This window comes from Aphis gossypii, chromosome 2 (assembly GCF_020184175.1).
Source record: "Aphis gossypii isolate Hap1 chromosome 2, ASM2018417v2, whole genome shotgun sequence".
NCBI lineage: Eukaryota > Metazoa > Arthropoda > Insecta > Hemiptera > Aphididae > Aphis > Aphis gossypii.
In genome coordinates, this window is record NC_065531.1 from 69,605,259 (window position 1) to 69,630,937 (window position 25,679).

The 25,679-nt window shown below is 24.8% G+C and overlaps 2 protein-coding genes across 5 annotated transcripts in view; both read right to left on the minus strand.

Annotated features, from left to right (window-relative positions):
* Positions 1 to 18,164, minus strand: part of LOC114124462 (basement membrane-specific heparan sulfate proteoglycan core protein) — a 132,875-nt gene extending 114,711 nt beyond the window's left edge. For 2 of the 4 annotated variants that reach the window (XM_050199438.1, XM_050199437.1), the window contains exon 1: positions 17,706 to 18,164. The gene's annotated coding sequence lies outside the window, so the exon portion shown is untranslated. Of the gene's footprint in view, positions 1 to 3,202; positions 3,381 to 13,732; positions 13,754 to 17,705 lie in introns of those variants that run through there. The other 2 variants (XM_050199439.1, XM_050199440.1) reach the window with 2 other exon arrangements.
* LOC114124466 (DNA primase large subunit-like) overlaps positions 1 to 25,679 on the minus strand; it is a 238,416-nt gene that overhangs the window by 160,317 nt on the left and 52,420 nt on the right. The window lies entirely within an intron of this gene.

Sequence of the window (25,679 nt, forward strand, 5' to 3'; positions counted from 1 at the left end):
GGGTTTTAGTTTTGGATCATTAAATGCTTAATTTTGCTATTGACTAATATCTGTGTCGACCATAACAAAATAAAAATAAGTACTATATATTTTCACATTACCTATGTAGTACTCAATCAATTTGCCAAACTATTTTTAGAAAAACATATTATATTATAGAAAAGTAGAAAATATTTTATAATATATTAAAACTATAGTTTATAATCAAAATTATTCTAATATTTTAACACGTATACATTTTTTTTTTAAGATAATCTATTTAGATTTTGTGTATTTTCATTTTTATTTATTTATGTTTAATATTAATTTATTATTGCAAAAAATTAAATAATAAATATATTGTAATTAAATACATTTTTTATCAAAAAAATAATAGTACTTGTAATGATAAGTTTAAATTAACAGTAAATAAAAATACATCTACATAGGTAGGTGATATACTTTTTAATTCAGGTGTGAATTAAATTTTATATTTAAAATAACATTATCTGAATATAATTTAAAAATTGAACAATTTATCAAATATTATATTGTAAGTAATATGTTTTAAGTCGATTTATTTTTTAAATGTGTAGTTATTTTTACCATTCATAAAATATAGTGAAAATGAAATAAAAATTTACCATAATATAATAAAAATAAAAATATTCAACATAATTAAAAAAAATACTCATTACACACTGTATTAATCTATCTACTTTTCGTCTTAAGCTTAAAATCTTTGTCTTTGCTTCTCGTTAAACCGGATCCCAATTTCGTGTTCAAAGATAATCTTGATTCCTCTAATATTCGTATTTCAATTTTGAATTCTCCTCAGTGTCTTTGACGGTTCATACATAATATTCTATCTATGTAATTAATTGTTTTTTTTTTTTTTTAATAATGTGTTAGTTAATTGCTTAAACAGTTTCCTATTTTGCCAAGGATGCAATTATTTTGAGGTTATATTACATAATAATTTTTTTCATTTAACGTAACCAATGAATTCAAACTATTAAATGACTAGATATAATGTTAAAAATATCCAAAACACACATAATTCATCACTAGTAAATAAGATTTGTCTTATCTTAAAAATAATACTTAAATATTCCGTGTAGGTATAATTATTATTTATACCGTTAATATACGAATATATTAGAAAAAACGACATGTCGCTCAGTATATTTTATACTACAAAATACTTACAATATTTATATAAATTGTAATGATTAATACCTACTTATTTATATTAAATAGTTAATCATTTGGTATTCTTGCTTTATTGTATTTTGTTATACGACGATACGGTTAGCGTTATAGATAAAAAAAATTAAATAAACAATATTAAACAAAGAATTGTATTATATTTAGGGGTAGTGTATTTCACTTAAAAAATAAACAACCGGGCGTGGCTGGTTACAACTATTAGGGTGGTTGTTTTGAGGATATTTAACAAATTTTTATGTGACCGCCTCTCAAATTGACTACAAAAAAAAATAAAAATAAATGTCTTAATTATATCAGTTGTATTATAGTCTAAATATTATACGAGTGTAATACATTATTTCTACATTCACATCACCTATACTAGAGATATACTTGCGGCATGTTTGATGTAATTGAATGGTATACTAGCTTCAGATAAAATTACATAATATATGTATATAATTATGAAGTAAATACATAAGTGTTAAATTTTTATGGAACATTTTCATTTTTTTTTTTTTTTTTTGGCACAATATAGAAAAAGGTTGGCCAACTCTGACCTATACAATAATTTTATGATTTACTTTGTAATAATTTAAAATATATTTTAATATAATATAAAATACATTACATAATATTCTACATACTGAAAATGGAATTTCACTTTATTCGGCTTATTGCGTGATCATAAAAAAAAAATCAAAATCTGAAACATTATTTTTTTAAATATCTTAAGTTGATTGAAAAAGCGAAAAAGCCATAAAAAATGTGTTAACATAATATATATTAAATATAATATTTGTTAACATTTAGTAAAATCATTAAAATAAAATGAAACAGTAATATAAATTGTTCAATGTATGAAATATATTTATATATTATACTTTAATTTTGACTTTTTTAGTTCATAATTATTATTATAATGTCGATCGGTACTTCGTCAACTTTGTTTTCATGATTTGGATAAATATAACAAAAATATTTGCACATAACAATGGACATTTTATGAAATAGATATATTTTTATTATAACCTATGTACTATATATTTATTACTATAATAGTAACAATAGTAACATATTGTCCGAACGGTCATTACATACCTACATTTAGGATTTATAAGAATAGTACGTGTATAAGAATTTATATTGCGTAGAGGTACGTACGAAAATATTCTTTTCAGAGTCACCATTTTAATAACCGTTATATTATGACGTCAAATGAATAATAAATAACCTATGAGGGACAATCATGATAACGCCGAAACAATGACGGTGAACAACAATAATAACGAGCAAATATTAGTAGACGGATCTAACATAGGTCTCCGTGGACATACTATATTACCGTGTGATGCAATAATGTTATTAAATCATATATAATAATGCAATTAAAAAGTTAACTAAATCTCGAATATTGAAAAAAAAAATACAAATAAAATAAATGTCACGTTATGTTCGGAAATTTTAAGCAAATAACTGTAAGCTGTAACCGAGTTTATCTTGAAAAGCGAAACTTATGTGGGGAAGCCGATTTTCCAAGAGAACTTACAATCTGACCTTGTTTATTTTTATTATTGTTATTATAATTACACCAAAAGTGTTAAAATTATAAAATTAACATTAATAAAAATAAAAATGAATGTTACTGTTTAAATAAAACTAAGGAGTTAAACTGGGATGAGAAGCTCTGTATTTAAAGTCAAGCTAAAATTTTACTGTCCTCCTTTTTAGTCAACCGTCAGATACGATACCGGCGGAGGCTGACCTCCCCTCACGACCTATGCCGATTCGACTAGCACTCGGACTCGCGATTGAAGTATGGTGAACGACATAATAGGAGTACAATAGACCTAAATTTACACTTGCGCTGTGGTCGACATTGACATTGGCATTGTGAAAACGGTTAAAAGGTCAATGATTTCATTCATGAGTTTAACTATAAATACGACATTTGTGAAATTGTTCGTGGTATTCGATCTTTATACGTTGTAAATATTGTAGCAAAGACACCTACCAGCCGTTGTTGCTTTTGAAATAAATTGTTCGTGCCGTCGACCAGTGACAAAAAAAAAAAAAAACACCTGCAAGACTTGAAATTCAGCTGAAAATGACGTGCACGTGGATCATTCATCAACACGTCAACGAGCATGCTATAATGTGACTACGAGACATTATATGACACCCAGTAATAACTGAAAGCAAGTTACACACATTATTAATTATTATTTACAATACACATGCCCACACACACACACACTACATTATCTTTCTTGGAATGTACTTTTAATGTGGTCCACCACAGAGTCATTAAAAACGGTCGGCATCAAACTACATAATGTAGATAAGTACCTATGTATTTTATTTATATCACAGTATATCGTTTAAATAGTTCTCAAATCATTTAATATTCTATTATGATCTACGCTGAGTTTATTTACATTTATTTGTAAATGAAATCCTAGAAAGATCCTAAACTTAAATATTAAAACTCTATCTTTCTATACATAGTATATTGCAATATATTCATAACATATAGTATGACGTTATATCCTTTAAATATTACTTAAGTATAGTTGATTTTGGTTAACTACTATCAGTTTAATATTTAGCAATTAATTTAAAGTAGGTATACAATAATTATCCTGACGTGTTCATTTACATAATTCACACAATACATTAAATATAGACAATCCATTTTAGACTCCCAATTAAATTATTTAACTACCAAATTATGAGGAACATTAGTACTTAAATTATTTAATTAGAAAACAAGCCAATATTGACAGTAATAAAAATTTGTCTACTAAAGAAAGTAAACAAATATCCAATGTAATACATTTTTATTTTATTTTTGTTGCATACACTTAAATAAGTACTCCAAACTTCATAATATTTTATGCACATAATATAATATTCATAATTTTAAGATTCATAGTGTAGTAAAGATCTATTGCTGTTAGAACGATACCTTTATTATGTAGCTATTATTATCTTTTATGGTTAACACTTATCCGGGTAAAAGGATAACTTGCAATGCTACGGTTAGTATCATAAAGGGTGGAAAATCGAGTTTGGATAGCACTTTGAACAAGTAATTTTCGATTTTCTCAATATTTCTTACAAACATTATAAAAATAACCGTAAAATGTTGAAAGTTAGAAAGCGTTTGTTCAAACAAACTTCGCTTAGAATCTTCTTTTAAATGCGATGATTAATCATTGACTTTATCACCCGAATATAATATTCCATTACATATTTACAGCAAACTATTTGTGTTGAAGTGTAGATGAGTTTTCAATTACATATTTTGATACAATACACTTATTGGGATACAAAAAAAAATATAGAAAAGTATAAACTTTAATTTGGTGTGAATTAAACGTTTTGTTGATTGATTAAAGCTTATTCATACTTTTAAGTTTTAAAATAATATTTTATTATCATGTTTGTATTTATATTGCCTGTAAGTTTTATTCGAAATAATAGTCATTGGTACAATACAATTATTAATTTGTACTAAAATAAATTTAATTACATAATATTATACTCTCGATTTGAACTAGGTATGCGAATATATTCATAAATCATAAATTAATGCACAAAAACTGCATAAAGAGTATTAAAATTAGCTATTTTTTTAAAAAAAAAAAATGCATTACGTAACTGTAGATTTTTTAAAACATAGATTCCCAATTGTATTTGTGCCACTGATGGTATGTAAAAACCACATGAAAGCACAGAAAATAATTCGAATTTATATTGTGTGTAAATATTATTTATTATCTTGTTTTCTATCCTTTTGATATAAATGTGTAAAAATATTGAATAGTTCTACTTTTAGTCATTAGTGGTACGTAACTGATGAGTAATATATATATATATGGGTGGTACCTACGCAAAAAATAAAAGTTTGGAAACATCTGCTTTAAAACATTATCAACTTTTAATAAAAAAAAAAAATACATTTCAATTGTTTTAAATGAATAACTGAAATTAAAAGATAAATTAGGAATAGATTTTGACTTACTAAATTTGTAATTCTCAAATGGTTGTAAATTTATTAAAAGAGGACATTTCATTAAACGCTAATAGTATAAAAATACAAATAAGATTTTTTAACAAAAAAAATATATTACTTACCTATTTAATATTTAATTTAGTTGCCAAACATAGTATTGTTTATATTATTTCAAATAATTTTATCTATTTTATTCTATTCCTTCGAAAAAAAAAACGAATTAAATATTATTCATTTAATAAACAATTTTAAATAATAGACCAAATATTAAGTTTGTAGTTTAAAAATACTACTGTTCATAAAAAAAATGCAGGCTTTAGATTTTTTTTCGTTTGTGTTTTATATAGTGTAACTAAAAATATAACCAAAACATTTTTGAACTACAACTTAAATGTTTTTTTATTCATAACATATAGTAGTGATCTCTGCATTTACTTAAACTTATTGTATACCTACAATGGAATCAAATATCCTGAGTGCCTAAGTCTCTTTCTAGGTATTTCTATTCATATGATCATCAATAATTTATCCATTTAGCTCGTTACGCGTAGGAGAAAAGAGGGGTGAAATAACCGAACAGGGTTTCCGCAATTGCATATTTATTCAAGCGAAAAAATCGGGATTTGCATTGTTTTATAGGCAAGCATTTTCTCTTTAACGACTCTACGCCCAATGTTTGGAAGCAGAAACCCGAATGACAGACATCAAAATCGCTTTATGAAGCTCTTATTTATATATTTTACAGTTCTGCCATAATATTTATAATTTAAAATACCATTTGTGATCAACCCGCATAATATATTAAGATCAACATATGTAATGACGATGAGCGCACGTGATAATGACAAACTTTTTGGACCATATTCACTAAATCTGTGACGTACATACAATATTACGTTTGCATATGCACACACATGTAAAGGTACATTATAAATTATAAATAAATGTGTGAAATTAAACTTGTCTAACTTTTAAAAGCAAGATGATTTAATATTCATTTTATATTATATAAGAAAATTACGCAGTAAATAAATTTGATTATAAACTTTAAAATGAATTGTGTTAAATTCATATCAATTACTAGGTTTTTTTTTTTTTAATGTTTACTATATATAGTACATACGTATATTAAAAATGAATGTTTGCTCTTCGTAGAATAACTGTTTTAAAGGCATTACCTTGTGTGAACCTACAACGCGTGGTGTGTATACCATAGTCCATAAATAGGTCGAATAAAAATAAACGTAATTTTGTGACAGCTAAAATTTGTTTTAAACAAAAACAGGCAGTTTCAATCTATTGACCTGCTATCGATAGTGTGTAAATAATGTGTGTCACTTGCGTTCAGCATTTTAAATTGCATTTAAAAGCGTATGACTAGTAATTTAAAATGTTTAAATATTTAAATAAAATTAAAATTTGCATTAAATATACCAAGGGTGGATCACGTATAGTTAGATTAATCGACGTGCAAGGGTTGTATGTATAGGTGTATATACTATATGAATATAGTATGATAATGTTTTTTTGAAGTCATTGAAAACAATATTCAACAAATTTTTAAAGGAATTCAGAATGGGCTAAAACTATAGTCTGGGTTTATTTTCACAACGAAATCCCGACAAATTTTCTCAATTGTTACTTTTTTATGGCAGCATACGCAAAACTACTAGTTTACACATCACACGTAAGCCTCAACATTGTCTTTGCACCTATTTCAAGTTACGTTTACTAACAAATTGTATTTTGTTTTAAAAAAGTGTACAGGATTACAAAAATTAATATAACAAATTATAGCTATTGTGATTTATATAATAATACTTTATCATAATATTATCACAAACATAAAATACAGTAGTTATTTAATAATTGTTTATTTATAAACATAAGCATTAACTGTATTTTTAATTTCATACTATAGTTTTATAGCATTTTTAAATGATGAAATTAAATTAATCACCCAAATTTGGTTTATTCACAACAGGTCTTATATGATGGTTATATATTTTAGAAAGAAATAATTTTATACTTACCAACTTCTGATTAAACTTTGAATTCATTGCTCAATAAAGTAATTTAATCCTATCTGGCTTTCAAATTTTTTGAGTTGATTATGAAAACAATTTTATTTTTATTTATTAGGTGTATAAAATAAATGATGTTTACTTTATTTTATGAGATTATTAATTAAAATTTAAATTAATTTATACATTACTTTTGAAGTATTCGAAAAATATTTCGTATTTAAATTTATTATTATTATAAACACGTATATACCTAGTTATTAAAAAGGTAAATTAAAAGTAGATTATTATTTTTGACTATGTTGACATACAAATGATTGGAGATGAAAATATTTAATAATATTATCTAATTAAGCACAAAGGCGTCATTAAATTTACTATTTAATCTTTAAATTTAACACATTTTCATTAAATTCTTGAAATACATAGGAATGATTAACTGAACTAAAATAATAATTCATTAACCTTATTTAAGTATTTAATTACCTAACTAACTAATTAAAATATTCATCTTGTATTTTAATTTGTATTTACATTTAATTAAACATTGTCCTTTGATATTATCGTTAAGCTTCATATATTTATTTATCAATATTAAATATTAGTTTTATTATTGTTATAATTACTTATTGTTTAATTTATGGGTTGATGAAAAACGCATTTATTGCTGTGTTATCATTAAAAAAAAATATATATATATATTATATCATTAAAAATTTTATTTTAATTATACGCATATTTTGTATTAAATAAAATCATCAAAATTATTTAAGAACCAATAGTTCTACAATTCTATGTATATAAATAATACCCATACATGAGAACCTTTGTAACTATCAATTGTAGTGAAGTGAGAAATATAATGTATCTATAAGTATAGTATTCATGTTTTATTTAAATATATAATAATATTTTAACTTATAAGTATATTTAGGTTCACTGTTAATCGGTCGTAGCAAAATTGTTTAACAATTTATATAAAAGACAGCCATTGGTTGTAAAGAATATTTGTTTATTTTAATATTACAAAAAGTTTATATTATTTAAGTTGATTATAGCGTAAAGTGTAAATTATAAATAAAACTTTTATTTTCCAATTTATTATGTCGTTCCTCGCTCTTTGAAACTGTTTATTATTATTATTTTATAATAGGCGTTAAATAAAAAATAAAAAAATGTACAAATTATTAAAACTTGTTAAGATTATTCAATAATTACAATGCGTATTCTATGAAATCTTCGGTTATAAAATATCTTTAAAAATTGGATTTTTTCATATTTTTATTATACCTAAAAATGACTGGACGATAATAATATTAGTAGTATTACAACGTACTTATACGGCGGTGGAATAATATTGGTTGATTCATTTTTATTGAGTAGGTATGTGGCACTATAAAACATTATTAATTCTGAATATCAATCATTTCAATTTTTTATACATTATCTTATAACACAAATAATTTAGCCTTATAAATATACCACCCGTATATATTAAGTCATTATAGGTTTTATGAAATAATTAATTTAAAAGGTTATTAATGAAATTAATTGTTTGATGTAAAAAAGGTAATCAATTCAATGGAAATCGTTTTACTATCAAATTCATGATAAATTACAATTTTAACATACACAACATAATGCAATTCCCATATTCATAGCCATATAGGACAACTATAATTTATTTTATGAAACGTCTATATAGGTGCCTCTTTTCAGTTAGGTGATTCGTGTGACAGGTTCAATAGTATTATTAAGCAATGTAATGTTTTATTAAAATTTCCTTTGTACTTGTTATATCGATTTAAGCTAAATAAAAATATTTTTTTTTTAATTTAGACTGTACGAGCGTTACAAAACCATCAAATTCTCTCTAAGTACATAATTTATTTATTATTTTTTTTTTAATGGTTTTTTACATTTTGTACAAATCACGTCAATCTATCAACTTTTAACATATTCATACATTTACATTAAATAATGTTTTTTTTTTTTTTTTTTAAATATTAATAAATAATTATATTATGTTCAATAGAAAATTAAATTTATAAAAATTGATATGCAAAATAATATTTTTGTTACTTATTTATAATAATATTTATATTGTTTCCCACCCTTCCTAACCGTTATGCAGACAGTTCTTTTATTTATTTCATTCTTAACAGCGAAGTTGACGCTCCGACCTCCTCGCATCAGTCACATTCTAAGTTCTTGCTTACCCCACAAATAAACAGTCACTTCTTACGTTTCATCACGCCCCACCTCGCATGGTTACAACCACCTTATACAATATACATATAATGCACAACTAGTTTAATAATTTATTTTAGTTTTTCTTCATATACCTATACTGTTTTTGATACATTTTACACCTCATCCAATGCCGTATGATGTAAAATAAATAAATAATGTTACTTAATATCAACTGAATATTTTATTTAAAATTCATAATTTACGTTAGGGACTTAGTTTTATCTATTTTTTCTTGGTGTTACTAAATTTTTGAAATATTTTAAAGTAGTTATAACGTTTGACTTAACTGACTGAATTATTATTAATTTATTTACATAATATTTTATAATTAAAATTATTTATTTTATTTATAATATATTTTAAATAGTTTGAATAAACTTTTATAGCCCATAACAGTATACATCATTTTACTTTTTAAATGTATAATAATCATATTTTACATGAATAAAATTCGCAGAATTTATGAAAACTTCAATGAATGTTAATCGAGTAAATTTAGTTTGTTACAATAAAAATGGAAAATATAAAAGTTATATAAACATTATATTCACATTATTTAATAACATTTTATCATTATTTAGATTATTAATGCGTATTTAGTTTTATATAATTTTAATTTAATTTCTTGCAATAGGTAGCTTAACATTGATTTTGTAAAACCTTATTTTTAATTTAGCTTTGTAATTATGAAGCACCGCCAGATTATAAATTATTCTATTATATAATATTATATACTTTAAGTATGTCAATGTAAAATTGTTATGAGAGTTTTAAATTCAAGTTTTATTATTAAATTGTTGGAAATTTGGTTCAGTTTATTAATAATATATTAGTTTATAGATTAGTTATAGCAACATATTTTTATTTGTTAATATTACTACAATTTTCAAATGTTTATTATCAAAACTTAAAAAGTTAATAATTTTAAAAATAAGAAAATTACTGTAAAATGGTCTTCATTTATTTATTCAAACAAATTTGACTATTAATAAAGTTATTATTTATTTTTTTTTTTTTTTTGTAAAATGTATTACGATTGTTGATTATTTTAAAATAATATTTATGAATATGAATAAAACGATATACCTACTTGCATAATACCATTAATGACTATTTAGTAAGGTTTGGTATATAAAGTAAAAACAAAAAACAATTATAATAATCTTTTTTTCAATGTATTATTAAATTAAAGACACAAATTATACATGTTATAACTTAATCTTATTATGATATAAAAAAATGATGTTTAATATATTGATAAATTTGAATAGATTTGTTTATTTTTTTGTTTATTAGGTTTTTAAATGTCTTTTTCATATGAAATATTTCATGAAAAAAAACCCATCTAATTATTCGAAACCATAGTAGGTTAGGTCATCCATGCTACACACATGATATACGTAATAAATATTATAATATAATATTATGATAAATCATAATGAATATTAAATGTTACATTCGTTCAATAAAAATTTTCCAGGAATATATAATATTGGTGTTATTTTTATTCTGAACATTGCAGACAAAAGGAATCAAATAAATCCTTGTAAGATACAGTGGCGATCGAGCGTTTAGGCCAATGTTAAAAGTTCATGTTATGACGTAATTTGTACATAACCTTTGAGTAGATATGATCCACTTAGTCACTGGCCCAAAGACATAAATCTGCGTGGTAAATGGTGGACACGAGCTATTTTTTCAATTTCGACAAAACCTCGGCAATGTATGGCATTTATTTATATTTTCAGCGTTTCGAGTCGGTCGGCGGGTATTGTGGTCAATGGAGTCGGGCCAAAATTGTTATCGTGTGTCGACGGGTTTTCAGAGTTCGCGGTGATTTAAGTCCTCCCGTTGAACTTTTAATGGTTTTTCAGCGGTTTTATACTCACCGGGGCCAAGAAATTTATTGCCCGCACCATCTGCTTGGACACGTTTTTAATACGACGTGTACGCCATTCGCGCGCGCGCGCTCACGTTTTAGACGGACTAAAAATTTGGAACGTAACAGGGTGTTCCGCTGACTACAACACGGTCGGGTCGACGACGATGCCACCGGCGTCCGATACGGCTGCCACGTCGCTAGTTTTGACGAAAAGGATCCAAATCATCGGGTCCGAATACATATAGACGGGTGATTAATTACCCGGTTCCGAGCTAAAAGCAATAGCTGTCATTCATTATCAGGCAACGTCGAAATTAATGTCAGCTTGCAGATAAACACTGGAGGTGACCCCTTTGCATATACGCGCACTTCTCCGAGTACCTAAATAATAATACACGTATTATGTACGTCGTATGCAGTATGTGAAACGAATTAGCCTCTGCCGGAAGTCCCAGTTACAGGCCAATCTCAATTGTATATCATAGATATAGTAGATTTGCAATAATGGATACCCTATACGGGCGTATATTATAGTACGGTAATACCATTAACAGTTGTACACAGTTGTAGAGAATATAAAACGTATATAGTCGGTCAGTTACTGCACTCTTGGATTATTGATAAACATATATGTATATTTTTTTTCGTAAAAACGACAATGACTACATTCAATTATCTATATTGAATTAGATATATAAAAAGATTTAAACGACTTCATATTATTAAAGTTTTTGTTTTTTAATGTTTTTGTACATACCGAATATTTCTAGTACGATGACTTTAGAAAAACGTATGTAATAATTTTATAAGTTTAAGTAAGGCACTTAACGTGGTTTGTTACAGTACATTAAATCTACAACGGCATACATATTACGTATACATTTAGACGATTTAGAAACGTTTCAATAGCATTTCATTTACCGTTTTTTTTTTTTTATTTTGGCTATTTAATTTTTGAACAATATTGATTCCTTTTTATTTGGAAATAATCATAACTCATTAATCTCCATATATACTAGCAAACCAAAGTTATAATACATGAATTCTTTGAACATTGAATATAATTTATTTGCATATTATTTTCGACTGATAACACGATTACTTTTTTTCATATTCTAATTTTATTTATTTTGCATATTTTTAATTACAAATTTAACATATTTTATTATTGTACGTACAATGATTATAAATGTTATACAATTTTTTATTTTATAAGTACATTCTTAAGATTTATTTGTAAAATGTTTTTGTCTGTTCTGAATGAAGCAAGGAATATATATATATATATATGCATTATTTGTGAATGATATATTAGCTTAACAATAATGGTTTATTTAATATTTTTCTATTACCACTTTTTCGGGTAAAGGAATACTGTAACGATACTATACAACTCATTTAAATAAACAAATAAATTATATATCATTTTATTTTTCTTAAGAAAAAACTATCCACAATATTGAAAAAATGCAAGTGTGATAACTGAGCTCCATTTCTTATTATGTGATTATTTTTTAAACCGATAAAACTTTTTTAATTTTCATGTGATACGCATTTCATCAATAGTTAGGCAGTTATGAATACAACCATATTATGAATGATTAATATTTATACCCTTTTAATGCTTAAAGTATGAACATTATAAGAATTTAAATTAAACTAAAACCAAATTTGTAGTGTTGCAAAATAATTGACATACTCGTATTATCAAATTCAACCAATAATAATCATTTTTGTTCATATTAATATACTATAAATATACAAACATGGTTAAATACTTTTAAGTAACTATGTGATAATCATTTTTTTTATACCATAGATTGTAAAATCCATGACTATATTGTATGCACGGGCGTCACGAAAAGTTGTAACCAAACTTCCAAACTCCACTGGAGATAGTTTTGATTCGATCCTTATTTAACGTTCTCACAAAGTTCAAAAACGGAGAGTAATATTATATTACAGTTCCAAACTATAATATAAATTGAACCTACCCAAAACCGGATTTTACCAAGTCCCGGGAAAATGACTGAACATTACTAAATACCTTCCTGTTCAAACTATGAAGTATTTATTTTCTAGAAAAAAACAAAAACTGTAGGCAGTAGGTATTGAATCTGAATTGATTACGTTGTGAATAGTCTTTTTGAATATACGTAATATAATAATATGCGATGTATAAACACACGTGATTATATGATTTAATAGTAAGTTATAACAATAAATTAAACAGGTTAGTGATTTATAGTACCAATTTGTACATACAATAAATGCATTGTACGTAAAACTGACTTTAAATTACTGCAATATTATAGTAAATAATAGATAGTTTGATAAATATGTCAAATAATAATGATAATAATTTACCTGCATTACGTAATTACCACGACGCGTTAATAATTATGTAGGTAACTCAATTTACTTTTACTGTGTTATATTTATACGTTTCTTTGTTCTTAGTGTTGTTAGCTATTTTTCTTATTTTTCTTTTAGATGAACACTTGATTCCAAAAGAAAATAAAAAAACCTCATATTATACAATATATATTGAAGCCCTATTGTCCGGAGGGCATTACTTATTCTCCACCAGCGTTCATTCAGAATGTGATCATGCCAGTTCGCTTAGGATTCCACCAGTAGTTTCGAAACCATAGATTCTACAAAAGAATCCAACACACATCATTAAAAAAATATATATGTATAGTATGTTAGTTTGGTTCGATAAACTGAGAGATGTTGGTTTTTTCTTATGTTATTTTAACGTGAAGTGATCACGTATTTACCCTAAATTATAAAATTTTGATCATTATAAAATATTTTGTGGATAGTAATTTTTATTGTCAATCAGTCTTTTTTTCTAATAGCCCTAAATTGTGAGTACTTATAATTTAACCTTATGAAACTATTAATCCTAAATATGGATTAGGTGTACTATTAATTAATTATGTTTTTCAATAGCATACTTAATACTTAACACCAAAAATAATAATTGGATGTTTATGAGAGATAGACTTTTTTCAATTACAATAGTATTAAATATTACATTTTAGTGTACATTGCGTTAAAAATTTTTAAGGTTCCAAATGTAAAATACCCATTATCTATCCTATAATATAAATTAAATCAGTAAAAAACTTTAAAAGTTATTGATGGTAATTTTTTTTTTTACGTTTTTATAATAATATATATTTTATAAAGTTATTTTAAGGATACTTTGAGATATATTTTGAATAATATTTCGATGTTATAAAATAATTCTATCTTTCAAATCCATAACCATGACCTTAAAATATTTATTCTACGTCTTGATAGTTGAACCATAAATAATACCAAATGGGGTATCATCCATTTGACCATTTCTTGTAACGGATGGTAAAGGAATTATGAAATAAGGTGTTAAATGTAGTTTTTTGGATTACGCATATTTTTTTGGGGTCCATTGCGTGTAGCGCTAAAGAAATATGGCATTTATTACAATACTTTACGAGGAAATTACTTTAAGTAGCTGTCACTTAGAATTCCCAACTGTCTGTCAAGTGCTGAAAACCACTTAAAGTAAATTAAACTTTGATTTCGTAACAATTGTATGGTTATTGTATGCATCGTGTGGCATATTTTTAATCTTTTAAAATTATATTTTTCAATATTAGCGTAACACGAGCGTGGCTGTATTAAATTAACTTAATTTAATATATGATGATACTTTAATTTATCAATTTATTATTTTGAGACTGTTATTTCATACACGATTATTAATAAAATTTTATCCAGATGTATTAAGATATAACTATTAAACGTAATTAAATTTATTTAACGGTTTAAGTTTTATAGTTGTGGCAGTTACGTAAAATAGAATTTTAGTATTTTAGATTCTGAGAAATGTAGTGGATAACAGTTTGAAAATCACATAGTTGTAAACATATACAAGTCGGTGCATTTAAATAGTTTGTATTATATTAAAAGTATTATACTAACACATATTTAGTATACGTCTTTGATTTTTACATATTTAATAGTACTGATTCAACTTGATTCTGTACTTGTGTGAGTTGTTCTATTGAATTTATTATTATTTTTTTTTATTTAGCTTAATACTTAAATTTAAACTTAACTTAATAATTATTATTTTAATTCCACAGTTACATACAGTTTAGATTGAAAGAATTCTTTCAAATGTTTATGCCCTCTTCTCTATTACTGTTATCGGTTACAAATCAAGTAAGCTTATTTTTACTTCTTTTAAAATATAGTTTTCGATTTTTTCATTATTTTTCATTACTTATTAAGAAACACCAACCAATACGTCTTGTTAACCCCTTAATAACAAATCTTAAAAGTGTGATTTTAGTTCAACTCTGCTTGATATTAAGTATTAAATTCGATTATTTATCATATAATTTAAGTTAATTTTAATAACATACGCTTTTGCCTTATAGTTTCTATTTACTTTCTAATAATCCATTAGTTTTAAATTTGTCTGAATCCATTAATGTATTAAGATTTGTGTAGTTCCTCTTAAGAAGTTAGATAGGTATACATGAATAAATATAAAACATAATTATTAATAAGATAAAAAATATTTATACTATATTACTTATAAATACTGCTTAGATATATTTTAATATACAATGTATTATCTATTTTCTTCAAAACAATTTTTATTTATTCAAAATATTGTATCTGATTCAAATTAAAGTTTAGGTGTGAAAAAATATAGAAATATTAAAATAATTTATTTTTAGAGTCAATTAAAAAAAATACATAATTCAACTTTGAGTTTGTATATGATCTTGATAGTATTTAATTGCGTTATACGTTTTTATTGTTTTAAAAATTAAACTTAAAGTTTTGAATATGAGTAATAACAATCAGAAGTATAATTTTAATTCTGAGAAAATAATACTTTGTGTGAGTTCTGAAATAGTTAGACGTAAAATCAAAAACGTGGAAACTTCAGTTAACAAAATGTTATCATTTTTCATGTAAGTATTTTATCATATTTATTATAAATTATAATAATATGAAGAATCTCACTATAAGAAGAATTAAAAGAATTAAAATTGGAGACAAATTTACATAATGATAATGCATCTATAAATAATAATTTATACACATAAAATATACGTCATGAACTCCTCATGAATAAAATATGTTCTGATTACTAACGTTCGTCAGTATTAATAATAAAATAATAATAATAATAATACCAACAACAATTTTATACTAATTTTCCGAATAAATATCAAGGATTTGTGTACTTGTATTAAAATATTCAGCTATAGGTACCTACAAGTTAGTTGAACAATACTTCAAAATTAACGTTTGAGATATGTTGTGAATATACTATACAAAAACCACTTTTATATTAAAAAAAAAAAAAAAAAAATGAAACGTAAAAAAACGTATTTATAGGATGAATAAAAAATAAATAAATAAAATAATAACCATCTGCTATACACATATATACAACACCCTTGTCACGGAGAAGAATTTCAATGTATAACACGACTAGATACTCACTACAAAAGTTACGTATTTTTGCGATCGTATACGAGATAATATTACGACGACAAGCGCTATCGCTTACAACCAAATCGAACAATCCGTGTTGAAGAGACACCGGATTACACAATATTCTAGGAAGCAAATCAACGACTGTAGTTCCTGTTTGTTTGAACGAACAGTGGTTTTAAAGCCTCCTTCCCACTACATTGGTATGTATATCGTCACCGTCGGTTTAACCGCAATAAGACCGAAACACTAAAAAGTTGCGAAACAATTTATCACCAAACACGACAGCATCCATATAATATTATAAAACGTGTATATCTAATAACATCAATTGAGAAGTCTGAACATTTCTCAGATTTTTCTTATCAGTCGGCAGACAGGTCAATTTTTTTTCCATCTACAATATATTATGCGGTACGAAGCTCTACGCTGTTATACGGTCACGCATAATAATATCTTTCATTCTTGAATATTACTTAAATTATTAACTATCAGACTTCTTCTAAATTTAGAGGAGTTATGCGAGATGAGATTATCGTGTATATGATTTAATTGTCTAACCATAACGAAAATTAATATTATAGTTCCACCGTAATATCTTAAGATAAAATATTTCATACTATACAAACTTTTAACCGTATCTTCTTCTTACGTTCAACAAAAAAAAAACACGTACGAGTACGGTATACGCCTCGCATTTAAATTATAATTATTTCATTAAAGTCTTGGCTTGTTAACCGTAATAATAATAAAATGACTAAAAAGTAATATGACGTGTATGCGGTTCTATGGCATTATCGTTTAAAATACACTGGCATGGTATACTTACCAAATGCATTCGATCTTCAGACACTTTATTTAAAATACGGCTGTCTAATCTTCTGTAATACGACGACCTATCGTCAAGTATAATACAGTAAAAATATAGTTTACGGCCTAGTATGCGCACCAAACTGACGGAAGGAATGGAATAAAATACATCGGACGATCCACACGAATTTAAATAAATACAAACACAAATACGACGATCTATTAACGGCGGAACAAAGGGTCCGGCGGTCAAGACGATAATAAATTAAATTTATCTTTTCTGTAATATTATTATGCGCACGAAACGTATATGAAGCTGCGGTAGCGACTTACGAGTTGAGTTTACACACGACTATAGTTACCTAGGTATATACTATAACCACGACGACGATCGTGCAGACGACTTGCACCGTTAGATACCACGAGGTATCCCAGTCGAACCGCGATGCCTCCGAATTAGTCACTGCTCTATTTGCCCCGAGACGACGACGGCGTCGGTGGCGCGATAGGAGCGCGCGTAGTCGGCGGGAATCGGGTGAACGTGAAACCGTTAACTACCCTCAGCTCGAGGTGCGCTGGTGCTGGATAAACATACATTCTCTCTCTCACACACACAAACACAAATATATATATAAATATGTATATATGTATGTGTATGTGTGTGTGTGTGTGTGTGTGTGTGTATGTATGATAAATATATATATATTGCGCGCACTCATGTGTGTGTGTAACTGGGGACCATCGCGTACGGCCGTAAATCTCACGTTTTTTTTTTTTTTTATTCTAAATAGAACCGATTACGCACGTGAAAGCGATCAATTATTTTTTTAATTTTGTTTTTTTTTTTTTTATCAAACAGACCGATGTGATATTTCACGGTTACATATTTTCAGATTTGTAAATCATACTGGAATATTATACAGGTATAGAGGTTACCTACACTACCAATTGGTGAAACACTCGAGTAAATTTATATTTTTAGTAATCATAGATTCGATAAGGTAATCAAATAAGGTAGTATTTCAGTAAATGCCTAATACAACACCTATGACTTTTCTGTTTTTTTTTTTTTTTACACCATAGTCTTATACATATGTATTCATAATTATAGATTTTATTAAATATGTAAAATATTCAAAAGGTTACAAAAACTAGTCCACCAATTTTTAAATGATACTTTTACATAAAACATGATACACTTATAAACAATATTAATGAAAGAAAATATCTATAAAATTCATTATTCTGAAATTTGATACATCAATATTCAATATTTTATACACAAGGATGTGTATCTCAAAGCTAAATTTTTAAATGTCGAATTTTAATCAGGGTCTCACAAAAGGATTTATTAGCTCACAAAAACGAGCGTTTGTTTTGTTTGTTTAGGATTGCATTAGTTATGAAAAATAACATATAGTTTTTATGACTACATATAATTTTAGACCTGTATTATTTGTTCAAAATCGCCTAAATTTATGTTTTAAAATATATATAGTTTTCATTTAACAAAGTTTAAGCCAAACAGGAACAGCTTTAATTAATAAATATATTTACTAGGTATATTCAGTCTGAAACGGTCAACCCTTTAAGTAAATCCACAGTTTCTGAAAGATAACATTGTCATGGATAAATACAAAAAAAATTTTTAGTATCGTGGGCTACTTTTTACTTTTCAACATATGAATGCGCATACTTGACTAACAAAAAACTATTATTTTTCATTTATATCAAACATATTTTTGCCATCGGTTTGAGAAAATAAAATATGTATTGTGATTGAATATAATTAAAAACAAAGCAAATCACTGTGTTAAATTTAAACAGTTAACAGTTTAACAGAATTAAAGAAGTGCCTAATACGTGGACAATTTGTCACGGGTAACACCATGCAGGATAAACTATTTAATTGAATTTTTGTAAAATTATGGTGTTACTCAAAACTTAATATTTGTGTATAAACAATAAATCAAAATAAAATTTTAACTAAAATAAATGAAATATTAATAACATAAACTTTACTATACTCAATTTCTAGGTAGGTACTTAATTTCTCATTATGTTTAGTTAACTATACTGTACAATTTTTAAATATAATATTAGTTCATCTACAGTAAAATTTAAAATAACCAATAAAATAGAAATGTGTTGGTCATAATAATAATAGTAATATAAAAAAAACATCAAATTTTCACTTTTTACCTAAAATACATATTTTCAAACAGTAAAAACATAACAAAAACAAGCATTACGTTAAATATAATTCAAATTAATTGCACTAGAACAATGAAGATATTATTGTCACGGATTTTTAACGAAAAACGTATGTGAAAAAATACATAATAAACGTAATAATAAAACACTAAGAAAATGCTCAACATAATATATGTACTATCAAACATACATTGATTAGTAGACATAAAATATTACTACAAAACATGATTCACTTACTTAGTGATTACAGTTCAATAGTTTACTGTATACTTAAAAAGTCAATACTTACAACACTGGACTTAATATTCAAGGAGGCTTGAGATTATCTATCAGAAAATTCAAAAGTAAATTCAAATAAAAAGTATTTTCGTAATTACCGATGAATTATTTAACCTTGACAAAACAAATTATTTTTTTTAAATTTGTCACCAAAAATTCAATGCAAACCAATCACAAAATATTCAATCTCCGACTCACCAATAATTTTTAATAAAAAAAGTAAAATATTACAACTAATATACAAAAGAAGTAATAAACTCTTAATAGAACAAAAAAAAATTTCAAATATTTCATAATAAATTGTTAAAATATGTTTAAACATCCATAAGAAAAAATAATTGAAAAATAATACAAACATGTATGAATAGTATAAAACAGTAGTTATGTAGTTATATTATAAAACAATCAAAGTTAAAAATATATCTAAAAGTAAAGAGACGCATCAAAAACCGACGATGTCACTGGAAAAGTAATTATTACAAACAATTCACAGTTAACACAAAAAATGAACAATAGCTGCACCATATTTAACGTTAACGTTTTAGCAATACACTCTTAACTGCAATATAAAACATAATCAACAACCGTAAAATTATTTAATTTTCAGCTCAATAAAAAGTTTATTAAGTTATGAAATCATAAGTAATTTAAAATCAAAAATAATAACAACATCGAAAAACTATGAAAATTGCATTACTATCGCCTATTTACAGGGTATAGTTGACAGTTGTATTATGGAGTACAGGGAAGTGGATAAACTGGTATAAGATTTGAAAAATAATAAACAAAGAATAATAAACTATTAAAACACTGCACAAAGACATTATAAAAGGTTTGTTAATAATATTATAAAATAAATTGTACACAGAAAATAATAGAGAAGTGAGTAAATTTTAACTCGTTTAAAAATTATATAGAACACACATTATTACATAAACGGTTATTTATTTTTATGGGTAAAAAAATCAAATAAAATGCTCAACCCATAGAGTAAACAGTTTCTCATCGAGTACAGATAAACGGAAGGTTATATTAGGTATATCCAAATACAAGACTTTTTAATTCCTCCATATATTCCAAAGATAATATGAGACAGCCAAAAGACAAGTGCTAAAATTCATAAAATAAATTAATGTATAATTTACTGTAAAAAAAAATATTACCTGTAAATAAAAATTAACGATACGTTATATTATTTTTATTATTATAATAACACTGTTATTACTTATTATTACTAAAGAAAAATATATTGTCATCCAATGGCTAAGTTGTTGAGGCTTATTTCTGTATTATACAAAAAGGTAAAAATAATTAGTATACTAAGTAATTTTGTTTGAACAATTTATATGTTCACCAATATTAGAGTTATTTTTAAAAAAAAAAAAAAGCTTTACTACCTATATATTTTACATATGATCAAAGTGGCTGTTAGATTTTCATTTTCATGATGTAAAAATCGTTGGTGAGGGAATCGTGGTTGATTGTACAAAGAAATTAATTGAATATATTGTATTTGATGAGGTATTACACTAATCACTAATGTGTGTTTAATATTTTATTTAAAATGTTAATAATTTATAATATTTATATTATTTTTCATTAAATAAACTCGCAAAAAAAAAGATTCAAGCAGGGTTGACAAGCGGAGCAAGAATTGTACAGAGCTACCTAGATTTAAATAAAAAAAAAAGACCATAATAATGACATACCGCCTATATTGGTTCAGGAATCAATGATAAATAAACCTTTTAAAAAGTATCTCTTGAATCAAAGTATAGTGAGAGAGGTAGTAAAAGTCTTAATTAACCAAAAGTGCCGTATCTGCTTCAATGTCAATAGAATGGTAAACTAAATCAATCAAATTATCTGATTTACCCTTTCCCATAACTCAGTTATAATTATTCGTTTTCACAGTTGTTTGTTAATTCAAAATAAAATGAGAATCACATTTCCTATGCTCGATCAATACATTAAGGCACCCGGTGTCAATGCCATTTTATCCTCGAAAATACACTCTATAGAACTAACGAAATCGCCCATTAGAATTTACCAAATTTCATATATATATATATATTTTTATTATTATTGATAGAAAATAGGTATATATGGTAGCCCACATCAAGCTCTATTATTCAATATCTTAATCCCAAACTTGATAATAAGTTTTTAAAAATAGTCAGTACAAATCTTTTTTTTTTACAAATTATTTAATACAATTATCTGAAATAAAACGAAAATCGGAATTCGAGTGGACTGTATAATATTTTTGTTTAACTATTTAAAATTATTAAGTTTACAATAAGTTATCCATATACCCGTGAAATATTTTTCGTTCTTCAAAACATAAGACATTTTTTTTTGAATATTTTATTTTATTAAAAATAATACAAAAGAGATTTGGAATGTGCATTGTTTTTATTATTATTATTTTTTTATATATATATATTAATTAGCCAATCTATAATGGTCATGCAGATTCTGAATGTATATTCTATGTATAAAAAATTAAATGTAATTAGTTACATTTACATGTTTTATAATAATTGATTCAGTGCTTCTATTATTATTGTCGGTAGTGTAGAATTGTATGCATAATTAAGTGTGTTAATATCTACTAATTGAATTGAACTTTACGCTGGGTACTGTGTCTTTTAATGTAGAATGTCTGTGTTTGCCATACACCACTTTAGGACCATAATATACATTTTATTGAATATTTTTTTTTAATCGATATTCAATAAATGTATGAAATCAACAAAGTGAAAAAAGTAGAGATAAACTCATTTATTTCATATTTGCATAAAAATCATATGGCTTATCCAAGAGCTACTTAGAAGTTATTGATAAATGTGTTGAAATTTCATTATATATAATAATCTAGTCGTCTATAGGAAAGTAGGAAAGTAAAACAAATGCAATAATTATCATCCAAAGGCCTAAGCTGTTCTAAACACTTTGTCAGGTGTCAGGTAAATAGATTAACTTAGTCTTCACTACTTGTCAGGAAATAAATTAATACTAGATTGTACGTTGATATAAAATATATATATTAAGTTAAAACATAGTTAATAAAGCTGTCGATAGGATTTATAAATTTAATAAGTATAGGCAATTTAATATGTTTTCTATGAATGAAATCGGGAGACTTGCTCTGCTGTATAGTAGATTTCTATCGAGTATATTCATCCGTATGTGTTATTTACACAATATGTGATAAAATTTCTTAGTGACTGTATTTGTGACATCAACCGTACATCTCTGCTACTGAGTATTTTAATTTTTAAGTTTACCGAAATACCATTTACAAAAATTATTAATATTATAATATATTATATTTTATGATTAAGATAATTTAGTATTATAATACATTTATAGTTTTTGTTTGGTTATTTTTGATTTTAATTTATAACAGTAAACAAACTTTTTCTTTAATCATTTATTTATATTTTAAAAGAAAAAAATACTTAAAACGAAATCGTAATTACCATTAGTACTGATGGTCTTAAGAAACTGATAAGAACTGAAGTTTTTCAAAGTAAAATATAAATTAAGAAACTAATAAACATTAGATTTGGCATTTGAACAAGTGACCAAATTTCTCAAAAGAATTTGAACAATATTGAAAAACTTAAGATTTTGAAAAATTAAATCACACTTTTGAAAATTACCATTTTTATAACTAAATAATAATAATAATAATCATTATTATTATTATTATATTTAATTATGAATTCGATTGTCTATTGCTCAATAATTTAAAAATATTTTTTAATAAGATTTTAGTTCCTACGTAAGGGTAGGTATATAGTTATTTATAATATTTAGATTAAAACACTTCAAATACTACTAATTATATTACTAATTTAAAACCATCAACAATTATACATTAATTTTTCGTTAACTATCTAATTTGTTTATTAGTTGGCATTTTTTTTTTTTGTTGTTAAAAGAGTATTTAAATTAATTTACATAAATTACATAATAGGCAAGGTTAATTACAGATATTTTCAACATTTTATCCAATATATCTATATTTTATTTTTGACTAAATTAAATTAGGTTAAGTACCGATATTATAACATATTTATTTAAAGTAATTGTTCCTATTAAAATATACATTATGGTACGTCAACAAGTGCATCAGTATATGGTCAGAGATTATTAAATGCTTATAAAATATGTTAAAATATATTTTTATTTAATGTTATAATTTATAAATACAATAGTAAATTAAGTAAATTTTATACTTAACTGCATAAATTAATTATAGTAAATAATTGAATGTATATATACTTTATATTGTAGTTTTTTTATATTATTATACCAATTATCAAAATACAAAAACATAATACATATCACAAATAAAATTGTCTATCGGTTACAATTTGTAAAATAAAAATAATAATAAATAATAATATATTATTTTTATAAAATGTTATTATTTAGCTAAAATTAATAATATTATAAACAATTTATTTTAAGATGAGCATTCAGAATTTATTAAATCATTTTAATCTAATATGAATTTAATATCATTCCCTATTCAATTATTCAAATATTCTCATAAATTATTTATAAAAAATATTTTTTCTTTAAATGTTAAATAACTACATAATAAATTAAAATATGTATTTAAACCATTTACTGGTGCATAGTATAATTTTTAAGCAATAACGTTAATATTGGTATAAAATGTAAAATATATGTATTTCTTACTTTCTTAGATATATTATAATATATAAGTAGATTAACAATTTTAAAATATTTCATTAAATATGACTAATATGATACGACTGTTGCTCTACGAAATATACTTCACTAATGGTCAATTAATTATATACAATTTATATTATGTGTTTCATTTTTCTTAAAAATTTACTTTAATTATAAACGAAATAATAATTCCAAATTATGCATAAACCTATACCGTCTTTATTTACCACAACAATTTGATACTTATAATCCGTATAAATAAATTGTGATGAGACTTAAAGGCATAAAGACTATAATAACTAAATTTCCTGGTTTTAACAAATTTGTGAATTCGGTATTACAATAAAAGTAATAAATATAGCTTAAAGAACCTAATCATTGATTAATTTAAATATTTATCAGTAAGTACATAATATTAATATTTCTTATATTACAATATTTGTAACTTATTTAAACAATGCGATCTATATAATTGATAATAACAATTACAAATAAGTTAAACATTTATTTAGAATAAAATTATATAAGTAATTTAATAAAATATCAACTATATTATTGGTTATTTTTTTTTTATTAAATATTGATACATTGTATTATGCGTGTGTGTTAAAAACTCAATTTATTTAAAAAAAAAAAGTTGTAATCAAGTCGAAATCTCGTAGCAGTAGATTGTAACAGAATTATTTGTTACCAGAAAGGTAGTAAAAATTTTGGGATTGAATATGGTCCCCTAGAGGCTGTCTGCACTTTAGAAAGTGTTTCGTATTGGAATTTATTTAAATCATGT